The sequence below is a fragment of the Prosopis cineraria genome, unplaced genomic scaffold (genome assembly GCF_029017545.1).
Source record: "Prosopis cineraria cultivar Desert tree isolate PC_DT_omini unplaced genomic scaffold, ASM2901754v1 PC14, whole genome shotgun sequence".
NCBI lineage: Eukaryota > Viridiplantae > Streptophyta > Magnoliopsida > Fabales > Fabaceae > Prosopis > Prosopis cineraria.
In genome coordinates, this window is record NW_026555345.1 from 16,954,280 (window position 1) to 16,966,519 (window position 12,240).

At 33.4% G+C, this 12,240-nt stretch overlaps 1 non-coding gene across 1 annotated transcript; it reads left to right on the forward strand.

The window, feature by feature from the left end:
- The first annotated feature begins 431 nt into the window (after positions 1–431).
- LOC129294020 (small nucleolar RNA R71) lies at positions 432–538 on the forward strand. Its single transcript, XR_008589262.1, has one exon. It is a non-coding gene; the product is annotated as a small nucleolar RNA R71 (small nucleolar RNA).
- Positions 539–12,240: the final 11,702 nt, after the last annotated feature.

The following is a 12,240-nucleotide window of genomic DNA, read 5'->3' on the forward strand; positions in this document are numbered from 1 at the left end:
AATAAGCTCCTTGCCCTTGCCTCCCACCATAGGATTGTTTTCCATTGTAGATAGCATTTACTTGTTCAAACTTAATAGGACAATTGCTTTCTACATGCATAGGTGAGTCACAAAAAGTACAAGAATAAGGGACAAGTGCTTGAGAAGTACTTACATTGCTCACTTGAGATATTTGTGGAGCCAACATTCTCCCAATCTTGGCAGCTAGCAAGTCCACATATGAATCATTAAGAACTGAGGAACCTACCATATTCACATTTCTCTTTTCCCTTGTAGAGTATTGAGCACCACTTGAAGCCATCTTGTCAATTAGTTCCCAAGCCTTTAAGGAAGTGAGGTCAATCAAGCATCCACCACTAGCGGCATCAATGTTAACTTTGTCTCTTGGAATCAAGCCCTCATAGAAATATTGGACTAAATTCTCACTAGAAATTTGATGGTGTGGGCATTTAGCCAAAAGGCCTTGGAATCTAGTCCAATACTCATAGAGACTCTCATCCTCTCCTTGTTGGACCCCATAGATTTGCTTTCTCAAATTGGTGACCTTGGAATTTGGAAAGAATTTATCTAAGAAGAGTCTTCTTAGCTCGGCCCATGTGCTCACTTTCACATAAGAAGGGTAGTTGAAATACCACTCCTTTGCTAAACCTTCAAGAGAAAATACAAAAGCCTTAGCTTGAACATCATCAACATTTACATGCATAGGCTTCATAGTATCACAAACCAATAGGAAAGTATGCAAAAACCTATGACAATCCTCTCCTGGTAACCCATGAAATTTAGGCAATGCATTAATCAAGGAGGATTTAATTTCAAATTGAACATTAGTAGGAGGAACATATAAGCCATAAGGATTATCATGCCAATTAGGTTGAGTTAATTGCCTAATGCTCCTCTCCTCTCTAGGGTTATGCAAGCCTTCAAATTCATTATTAACATGGCCATCATCATGCAAATTCTCATTCCCATTCCCATGGCCCTCATTATGCACATGCTCATGTCCTAAGATACCTTCCATTGTTGAATTACAAACCAAATGAGAATCAAGAATAGGTTGTGATCTTCTCAATCTAGAAATAGTCCTTTCAATTTCTGGATCTAATTCAACAAAAGAGGTATGTTTTCTTCGGGTCATGCACTAATCAAGCTCAAGAAAATTAAGAACAAAGAACAAGCTAAACTAAAATGCAAATCAACATGAAACAATTCAAAACACACAAAAGCAAGAGAAATAATTTTTTTTTATTTTTTTTATTAAACTCAATAGCAACAAAATGAAAAAAAAAATAACACCAAACAAGTAGAAAGAGAGTTAGAAATGCTCAATCAAGAAGCTTTGGCAATTCTGGAATTCGCACAGTAGGCTCTCTGGAGACAGTGAACTTGTGAATTTTCTATCAGCAAATCCACATGATAAATTCCCCTGAAACTTTTATGAGAAACACAAGAGATATACAGGAAAATTATATAAAACTTTTAGATTAAAAATCCTTCCCAATCGTTCCCAGAATTTTTCACAAGTTGGTCCTCAAGTCTGGAGAAACAGGATTTCGTCCAGAAGACCTTCAGAGCTTCTAACAAACTTTCAAATAGGAAAATGGAAAAATTGAAGAAAATCCTAAACACAAGAAACAAAGATAAGACAGCGATAAGAAAAATGAAACTGGAATCAATCAATTTGAACGCACAAAGAGGAAGATATGCTAACTCAAAGTTGAAACAGGGTTTTGGAATCCTCTGTAATGGCTCCCTGGACCTTGTTAGATTGTAAAATTTCCACAGGACACTTCCCACGTCCAAAATTGACCAAACCAATTTTAAAGTGAAGCTAGGATATAGAGCTTTCAATGAAATAAATTTCAAGTTCAAATTCCCTCAGACTCATTCCCAGTTAATTTTTCAATTTCAGACAGAGACACTAGAAACAGAGTATTTTCAGCTCTACACCAAACCAACGAAAATTGCACTAATTTTTTTTTTCTTTTTCAAAACAGAATAAAAACACTCAAAACACACAAAAAACACTAAACAAAACACAAAAAAAAATTTTTATAATTTTTCAAAAAATTTTCAGGAACACTAAAAATGTAAATTAAGTACTAAACAACCTTAGAATTAAACTTAAACCATTCCCCGGCAACGGCGCCAAAATTTTGATAGGAAATTAGTCGCTTATCCTCAAAATTACACTAAAGCTAACCCTAATGCAATATAGGGCCAACCCTAGGTCATCTCCCAAGGAATGGTTTTAAGTCTAATTGAAAGTTATCTAGTGAAATAAATCAACCAAAGTTTGTAGGAATTTAGTTATCTAGCTAATTATCTAAACTAATTACCTAATATGCAAGTAATTAAAATGCTAGTGAAAGTGAGTGAAATGAACTTCCCTTTTTACAATAATGGAACCCTAGAGATTAGTTGATTTTGGACTCATTATCTTCTCATGATTAGGCTAAGTTTAGCTTCCCTTTCCTCTTGACTAAAGCTGTCATGACTTAAGAAAATTATCCTAAGCCAATTAACCTAATTAGCTAACCTCCCTAGGTCTTAGATTAAAGTCCCTAGTTCAATTAACCAATTGGTGAAGACATTAGCCAAGTGATTCACTCAAAATCCTCTCTCAACAGCCATGGTCAAACACATAAATTGAGCAACCACAAGATTATGTCAAGCTACTCAACAACACAAGCATTAACACCACAAGATTATGTCAAGCTACTCAAAACACAAGCATTAACACCACAAGATTATGCAATATTAACACAAGAAATTCACTAATTGAAAAACACAAGATTATGTGCCAAACAAAGAGTGGCAAAATTCAGTCATGGCTGTCCAAGGAAGAAATTAAATGAAACAATCCTCTCTCTTTACATCAACATCAAATTCAAATTAGAATTTATAAGCTAAGATGATTAAACCCTAGATTAAGGAATCTAACCATCTAGTAAAAAGAGAAGAGGATAGGAAACAAAAGAACTTAGCCAATTTGAAGCTCAAGACTCATCCTCCATCTTCATCTCTCTAGGATTCCACAAAGAAACTTAGCCAATCTTCATCTTCAAGAACCCTAGTGATTGCTTGTGAAGGCCAAACTCCATAGCTCTTGAATGATGGAAATGAGCTTCAATCCTTGTGAAAATGGAAGGGATGGAACGAAAATGAAGAGAGGAGAAGAATGGTATGAGTTTTGTGGAGGTTTGGTGGCTGAAAATGGAGGTTAGGGTGCTGGAAAATGAAGAACAAAAGAGAGAAAATGAAGAACACTATGAACAAGAGAGAGAGAATGTGGAAGATGAATGAGATATGTGTTGGATCCCATTTGGGACTTAAAATGGCGTGCTCCTTGGTGTCTCCCATCAGCTGAAGCTTAATTAAAATAAGGAAAAAGAAATTAAAATGTAAATGGGAGCCTTGTCACACTTGCAAGGTGGCAACTTCCTATTGGTTTGTAGATGATTCCAATGTGTGCCTAATTTCCCATGTGTCATCCACATCATTTTAGCTGATCTAATCCCTCAAAATAATCATAATTCACGTGCAAACCATCAGCCATTGTCCTCAAGGAGTGTTGACCTCAATTGCCCAATTGATGCACAAGTCACATGCCACCTATGTCACATAAATCACATAATTCAATTAAATAGCATATGATATAATAAAATCTAATTCATGTCCAGAATTAAATTCATAATTAGAAGGGAGAATTTATTAAATTAACCAAGTTTTAGGCTGCACAAAATTATATAAAAATTTTCACACAAAGGCAAACCAAAAACTAGGACAAACTAAGACACTTAAGAAAGTGTTGACTTTTTTATTTAATTACTCCCAAACTAAAATGAATTTTAAAAATATAATTTCACCATTCATCAACTGGACATAAAATGCACTTTGTCAATTTTTCTTGTACATTTTCTCAAAAGTTCATTTTTTGGACCAAAATGCCCCTAGTGCACTGATCTTAGAAACTTAGGCAAAGTTCCAAATCTAATGCAATGTGTGCACTTGAAGGTGATAAATCATTAATAAAATGGTCCTAATTGACAAATAAAAGTGGGTAACAAATGTGTTCTATCAGAAGCCAACTAACAAGAACAGACTCATAAAGAAGTGGGTATCTAAAGTGAAATAACTTTTACTTGTAGGTTTGCTTTACTATCTCTAAGAAAAAAGAAATGGAATATTAATAAGAGGTGCTTTAAGCATATGACTGAAGATCTAAATCAATTCATTGAAGTACATAAGAGAGAAGGTGATCATGTTACCTTTGGAGGTAGTTAGAAAGGTCATATTGCTAGCATTGAAAAAGTTGGAAGAGAAAAAGAAGTAAGCATTGAAGATGTTTTGTATATCAAAGGTCTCTTTCACAATCTAATTAGTAGAAGTCAGAGCTATGGTAAGGGAAGCAGAGTCATTTTTGACTTAAAAAAATGCATTATTCAGCGAAAGGCTGATGGAAAGATGTCCTCATGCTAATAGGGACAGTAATTGTTATATTGTCGACTTATATTCTTAACCTTTTTCTCAAAATTATTTTCTGAGTGAATGTGAGAAAAGTTATTTATGGCACAGATGTTTGGCTCATGTTAATAAAAGACAGGTTGAAAAACTTTTGCAAAATAATTTGGTCATTGGCTTACCACCCTTAAGTTTTGATCAAGAAAAAGTATGCTAAGCTTGTCAATTACGAAAACAAACTAAATTATCTTTCAAATCTAGGGATTTTATATCCTTTGGAAAACCTCTCCAACTCTTGCATATGGACTTAGTGGGTCTTTTAAGAGTAAAAAGTTTTGATGGAAATCTATATATATATATATATATATTAGTTATTGTTGATGATTATTCTAAATATACTTGGAATTTCTTTCTTAGTTTTACGGATGAAACTTTTTATGCTTTTAGTACTTATGCTAAAATGGTTCAAAATGAGAAAGTTTTTCCATTATGTCCATCAGGTCTGATCATGGAGGAGAATTTGAAAATAGTGACTTTTAGAACTCTGTGATGAAAACAAAATCATTCATAACTTTTTAGCACTAAGAACACCTAAAAAAAAATGGACTGGTAGAAAGGAAGAACATAGTGCTCACTGAAATGGCTGGAGCTATGCTTTGTGATGATGGTATATCACAAATATTCTAGGCAGATGCCATTAGCATTGCTTATTACATCATCAATAGAGCCTATATACGGCCCAAGCTCAACAAGACCTTATATGAATTCTACAAAGGAAGGAAAGCAAACATATCTCATCTTCATGTGTTTGGTAGCAGGGTCTACATCCACAACAACAATAGGAAGAACCTAAGAAAATTTGATCCTAAATCTAATATGGGTATGTTTCTTGGGTATTCCAATAGAAGCAAGGCCTAATGAGTATTCAAATTTAGAACTAAGACCATGGAAGAGTCAATACATGTGGTATTTGATGAATACCCTATGATGAAGAGAGATTTTGATGTTGAAGATATCATTGAGAAGCTGGACAATCTTCAATCAAGAAAGGGAGCTCCTCAAAAAATTCTAAAGAAAAGTCAGAGACTTTAATTGAAGAAGAAAATGAAGTTGAGGAAGTTTCTCAACCCATTGCTTAGAGAAATAATAAAAATCATCCTTTGAATCAAATAATTAGAGATGTTAGTGAACCAATTAATTTTTTACACTTCGGGCAAAATCAAATCAAAATATTACCTCACACCTCACAAATCTTGAAAACCTAAAAACTAAAGAAGAAAAACACAAATGAAATGGCAAGGGAAATCAAATCAAAAGTTAAGGAAATTCTTCATACAAACAAACAAAATATTGCTACCCTAATTAAAGAACTTTATCCTCACAAATAAACCATTAAAGAAGTGCAAGATTATATATAAAGTCTCATAAGGATAAAGTGCTTACTCTCAATCCACTCAAGTGTTTGAAAGGTATAACATATCACTCAATATACATTAGAAAAGCACCCTATCATAGGCTTGTAATTCCTCTATCTTTCCACTACTAATTTGGCAAATGTTCTTAAGAATCAATTGGTCTTTATTATGGATGTAATGTGGCTATCAAAAGGATATACTTAGATTTGCATGTGAAAGGGTAGGGTTTTGGTTCAAGAAACTTTACCTTGGCCACAATATGAGCATGAAACAATGTTCAAAACTTTTCAAACTTTAACTAAGTGGATATAAACTCAAATGAATAGTGAAAAATGAAGGGGATATGAAATAATAAGGAACAAAATAATAAGATGACTTGTTACTCAAGAAAACTCTCACATTCTTTCTTGACTTTTGCTTTGCATTTTCCTTCTTTTCTTCTCTCATTTTTTTCCTCCATTTTGATTTTCTCAATTTTTTTCCTTTTTTTTTCTTTAGGCAACTCTTTTTTTTTCTTTCTTATGCTCTTTCTTCCTCTTTTTATTCTTTCTATTTCTTTTTTTTCCTCTTTATTTTCTTTTTCTTGCCTTTTTTCCATTTTCCCTTAGACATAAGCTATGAAATGTCTTAAGTTCAAGGATAAGAGTCACATAAAATAAGACTTAGTCCTTTGAGAAGATAGAATAGATGTAGGAAAATGATGAATGAATGACTTTATCTACTAAGTTAAACTAAGAAAAATTAAGGACATTGAGAAACACTATAAAAAGTACATGCAATCTATGGAGAAATAAAGGAATAGTATTTAAAAATGAATGAAACACAAGAAAGGCTCAAATTAGCTAACAAGGGATAATCAATCACAATAAGGTTAACTAAAAGGCCTTATACTTTTTATATGAATGCCAAAATAATTTTCTCTACAACAAATGCAATACTAAAGACATAACTTTTGTTGGTTGGAAGCTCTTTCTATGTTGGCTAATTTTTACTTTTCTAATCAAATGCACCCACTCTAATAAAAAACCTACTTCATAAAGTACAAAAATTAGAGCAACATCATCTCAAAAGTTTATATTCCAAATTCTAAAACAAAAGTTTAATTTCCCAAGACAAATCAAAACAAAATTTTTATAAATTTTCCAAAACATTTTCAAAACAAAACCAAAAAAAAAGTAATTTTTATATCTCTCCCCTATACTTAAATCATATATTGTCCTCAATGTATGCTTAAGTATGTCTTAGGACACTAATTCTATGAATGAATGCATGAAAAGTGTAAGAGAAAATTTTTTGGATGTAAATGGAATGCTAAAATCGAAAAAAAACCAAAATCATGACTTTTTGGAAATCCTACAAATATCTCTCTAGGAATAGTGAACTTTTAGATTTTGTAACAGCAGATCCACACAAGCAATTCCCATGAAAATTTAATGAGAGATAGAAGAGACATGTAGAAAAATGATATAAAAATTTTAGCTCAAAATTCGTTTCCATTTCTTCCTAAAAGTTTTTACAAACTAGTCCACAATTATGGAGAAACAAAAATTTGTCTAGATGATCTTATAAAACTCCAACAAATTTTTCATCAAGTTAAAGGAAAAATGAAAGAAAATTCCAACACAAGAGATAAAATCAAGACAAAAGGAGAAATATGAAACTAGAACCAAACAAATTGGACACTCAATGTGAGAGATATGTTGACTTAAAATTACTTCAAGGTTTAGAATCCTCTATAAAGACTCTCAAGACCTTGATAGCTTGTAGAAATGCACAAAACAATCCTCAAGTTCAAAATTGACCAAATTAATTTTAAATTGAAGCTAAGAAATGTTGCTCAAATTCCATGTCAAAACTCCTCTAGGCTCATTCCCTGTTAATTTTTGAATTTAAGGTAGAAAATTGAAAACAGAGTATTGTCAGGCTCTGTAAGATGCAATTTTTTTCATTTTTTAAATTTAAAACAAAACACCACTATGATAACCTAAAAATGGCAACTTGACCAAACCAACTCATGAAAAATCAAGGCACAATTTATTTTCTAAAACCAAACAAAATAAAGAAATAAAGAAAACAAAGCCAAATATCCTAAACTGATGAACTTGGTTGTACATTCCCCCACACTTATGCTTTAACAAGAGGTACATAAAGTGAAAACACATGCATGAAAAGTGCTCCACATGTGTGAAAAGTGGTAGCAAGTATATACTAATAAGTGTATCCACTTATGTGCTATGTGTATAAGTAAAATCAAGCAATAAGTAAGGATAGATACAAACCTTTGAAGCTTGTCATGGTAGCTTGAAGTTGTAATTTGAATCTCTTATAGTAAAGTGATTCTTCCTCCAAATGATTTTAATTCCAATTCATAAAGCTCTTCCTTTATCCAATGCAAGATTACATGAAATGATCTCTTTGAAAGAATCACAAACAAGATCTTCATGAGTTTGAGGCACATCTTGAAATTCAAGAATATGAGCTTGTGAATTGCTCTCATTAGGTGGCATAGCCACTTCCAATTCAAGTGCAAATCCTCCAAGTTCACCATTAATTTTAGCTATATTCATATGTGCATCTATAAAATCAACAAAATACCTTTCTTCCAGTATAATTGGATCCAAAGAAGTTTATTCTTTTCAAAGACAAATGAATCAATTTCTAAGCAAATAGAGCAAGGACTATCATTTGAATAACAAGTGACTAGAGAGCTAGAATAAGTACTTTAAACAAAGCCATCTCATCATTAAATTCATCAAGTGTAAAATCATTACTATGCATAGTACTATTGAGCTTTATACTACTATTTCCTTGAATTCTAATCTCTTTGCATTGTAAGTCATCTTCAAGTCCTTATGCATCCTTGCTTTGCCTTTTTCCTCCTCAAACTCCTTGTCTTAAATGAGATTAATATTAAACAATGTTGTTGAAAATTTTTTTAGATTTGAGCAATCTCCTTTATCCACTCATTCATGCATCTTTTAGCCCTCTCCTTGCCTTTGGTCAATGCTCTCACTTGTCTTGATAGTTTCTAAGGCCTCTATTGTTGTTTTGAATAGGCTTTCATCCTCATGCTTGGAAATCCTAAGAATATCAAGAGAAAAATGGTTGCTTATACCCTTGATACCTACAACAGAAAGAGTAATCCTTTCTCATGATCAAGCATAAACATCAAAGAAGATAAATCCAAATCATCCACAAGAGACGAGTCCAAAGCAGAATCCTCATTAAGTAATCTAGAAGAAATTTCCATACAAATCTCATATGAAACTCAATCAATACAAGAAAAATTAATACTAGGCTAAAAATTAGATGCTCAATGTAACATCCTGAATTTCAATCCAAGGAAACTAGTTGCCAATTAGGGGTAAATTAGTAATTAGTTGATTAATTATGGTTGGGATGTTGAGTTGGTATTTTCTATTGATTGAGTGTTGTGTTAATAGGATTGAAGGGTAGAATGGTAGTTTGGGGCATAACGCGCGAGCACAAGTGAGATTGGCCTTACTGTGCCACATACCGTAGTGCATTACACAGGAATTGCTTAAAGCTGATGTGATTAACTTGTCAAAACAGAAGTGAGGAGTAGGGAAAACGTATTTAGAGAGGAGAAAAGGCTTAGCTCTAATAGGCCATTGATTTGCGAGAGCTTGGGAGTTTGCTTCAATCGGTGACTTGTTAGGTAAGTAACGCGCAACTCTAAGTTTCATTTCTACCCTATTTTCATTGAATTTCATCAGTTGAAAAATTGAAGTAGGGAGTTTTAAGGTGTTGTAATCTAAAAGAAATGTTTAAAACGGGCTATCGAATATGGAACTAAGGTTTTGTAACTAATATAGAGTTGAATGGTTGAGCTTTATGAGTTTAAGCTCAAAATAGCCTAAAAGTTAGGTTAAAAGGATGAAATTATGTGAATAAATGTGTTAGGAGGTTGTTACGGTTATTTGAATAGCTTATAGGACCAATAACTATAGATAGTGTACTTGTAAATTCAAAAGGTGTTAATTGGACCATTTTGTGTGTTAAGAGATTTGGTTTAGCCGAATCAATACCTATGTTAAATGTTGAGAATTTACTAAGGGGCACTGTGCTGTGTAGATTGAGCACCTGTGATGTTGCTTGTAGGAATCTACCCCTCTAGGAGCTTAGTGTGATTGGTAACCCTTAGTAATAAGGGTTAAAGGTAACTAAAGTAACTCTTTCACTTGTTTGTTTGTGAAATCATTTACAAGTATTTTTATATAACTATGTGCATTGTGTTGTGAACTGATAGAGTAGCAGCATTGTGAAAGAATATGCATGCGGGTGTGTGAGTATTGATTGAAATGAATTTAAGGTGGCATGTGCATTACCATACATCGCATCCATGAGTATATCCTAGATTATGGTAAGGGGACGTGGCTTTACTTTGAGGAGGTCTAAGAAGTCCTGATGATTCAAAGCATAGAGCTTAACTCTACCATGATAAACTAAGGAGAATCCTAATGATCTAGAGCGTAGAGCTTGACTCTGCCACGACAGACGTAGGATATTGAATGATTCACGAGGTTACCTTAGACTAGGGTAGGGGGTTGTGGTCCTACTCTGTATAAGGCTAGGAAGTCCTGATGATCTGTATAACCTCCTTTTATATATCTTACTCAATATATGAGAAGATTACGATGTTACTACTGCCTCACATCAATCATAATAATTAAATTTTTGTTTCAAAAGCTTCAGCCGAAGACTTATTTTGTAAAATCAATCAATTCATAGTACAATTAGAGAAATATATAGTGAAAGTAGATCATACACTCCTCAATATGTAATAGACATAACCCACTAGCATTCCTATCCTAATGAGATACATTTCATCACAAAATAAAATTAAGAATTGGCCTGTGTGTTGTGGCGTGCAGTCTGTGCACCGCAACATGTGGTACAGAGCCACACACTCACCCTTTTTGTGCAGTGTGCCACGGCATGTGTCACCATACATTGTGGTAAGCTTGTCCAAATTTCTGCTATTATTTTGACAGCAAAAATGATGAACTTCTGGCATGCACCGTTTTCACATACGACATCCGATTGGAGTGATTCAAGTGCCCACATAAAGCTTAGCTTGTATACTAACTAATGAGATAGGTTTGGATATGATCTAATGGTCCGATCAAAATTTAGAAACCTAATTGTAAAAAGTCACTTTTTCTAAAAAATTTACACACCCAAGTGCTTAAATCGATCCCTTTCTCTCATTAGACCACACTAAGCCTTGAATCAAGTTTGAAAGGATTTAATACACTTGGTTGACCACAATTAATCACAATCATACTCATATGTCAAAATTTGACCCTTCTACGGCTAATTTTCACAATTTACTCACTTCATAGACTTTGCCATTTTTTAGCATAGCTTAGCTTACTTGGCTATTTCTCAAACCGTAAATATATAATCATATTCACAATACAATCTTAGCCCCTAAATTACTCATTTCATCATAATTTATCCTTTGGCTAAGAACTCAACAACACAAATAGTCAGTTTAATATAATATACTCAAATCATAGCCTATTGATTCATTTCAACATATATACACACAATTGGGTTAGACTTCACAAAATTTCAATTCAATTCATGCATGTAACCCTATGGCAACTCACTTACACACATACATATATATACAATCTCAATTCAGTTCATTATATAAACTCAAAGTACATAGTTTCACACTCAAGTTGCTCTAGACTCTCTTCCCTTGCCCTGATCACTTCTCGGTCCTATAAATATGTAACCACGGGGGTAAGATAAAAATATCAGTGACAAAATAACTCACTCTTATTGACTATCACATGCAACAATATGGAAGTAAACATAGTATATCATTAAAACCTCATAAAATAGCATTTATATCGCATATCTCATTTCCTTTCTTAACTTTTCCTCAATCATAAAGGATTCCATGTTATCTTAACATATTTCATCATATCACATAACATGCTAGCATGATCTCTACCAACCGAACCTCCAAATCACCTCGACATAAAATCATAGGCTCATCTTAAACCAATGTACACTCTCATTAATCTTGAGCTCACCTGTAGTGGTAGAATCACTCGGCTAAAGATGTTCTAACATACAATACGAACTATGGTTTTCCCTAATACACATGATGGGGCATCGTTAACTCCAACACTGTATTGTAAGGACACTAAGAAGTCTCTCATCTCTAACACCGTACCTCAATAGGCACTAAGGAGATCTTCTCCAATAACCTTTTAAGGCACTAAGGATAATTGTTTCCAATACCATACCTTAACGGGTACTAAAAAAACCTTGTCATATGGTCTTTACCATCTCCTACACTCGGGTGAACTCGCACCCCTATGAT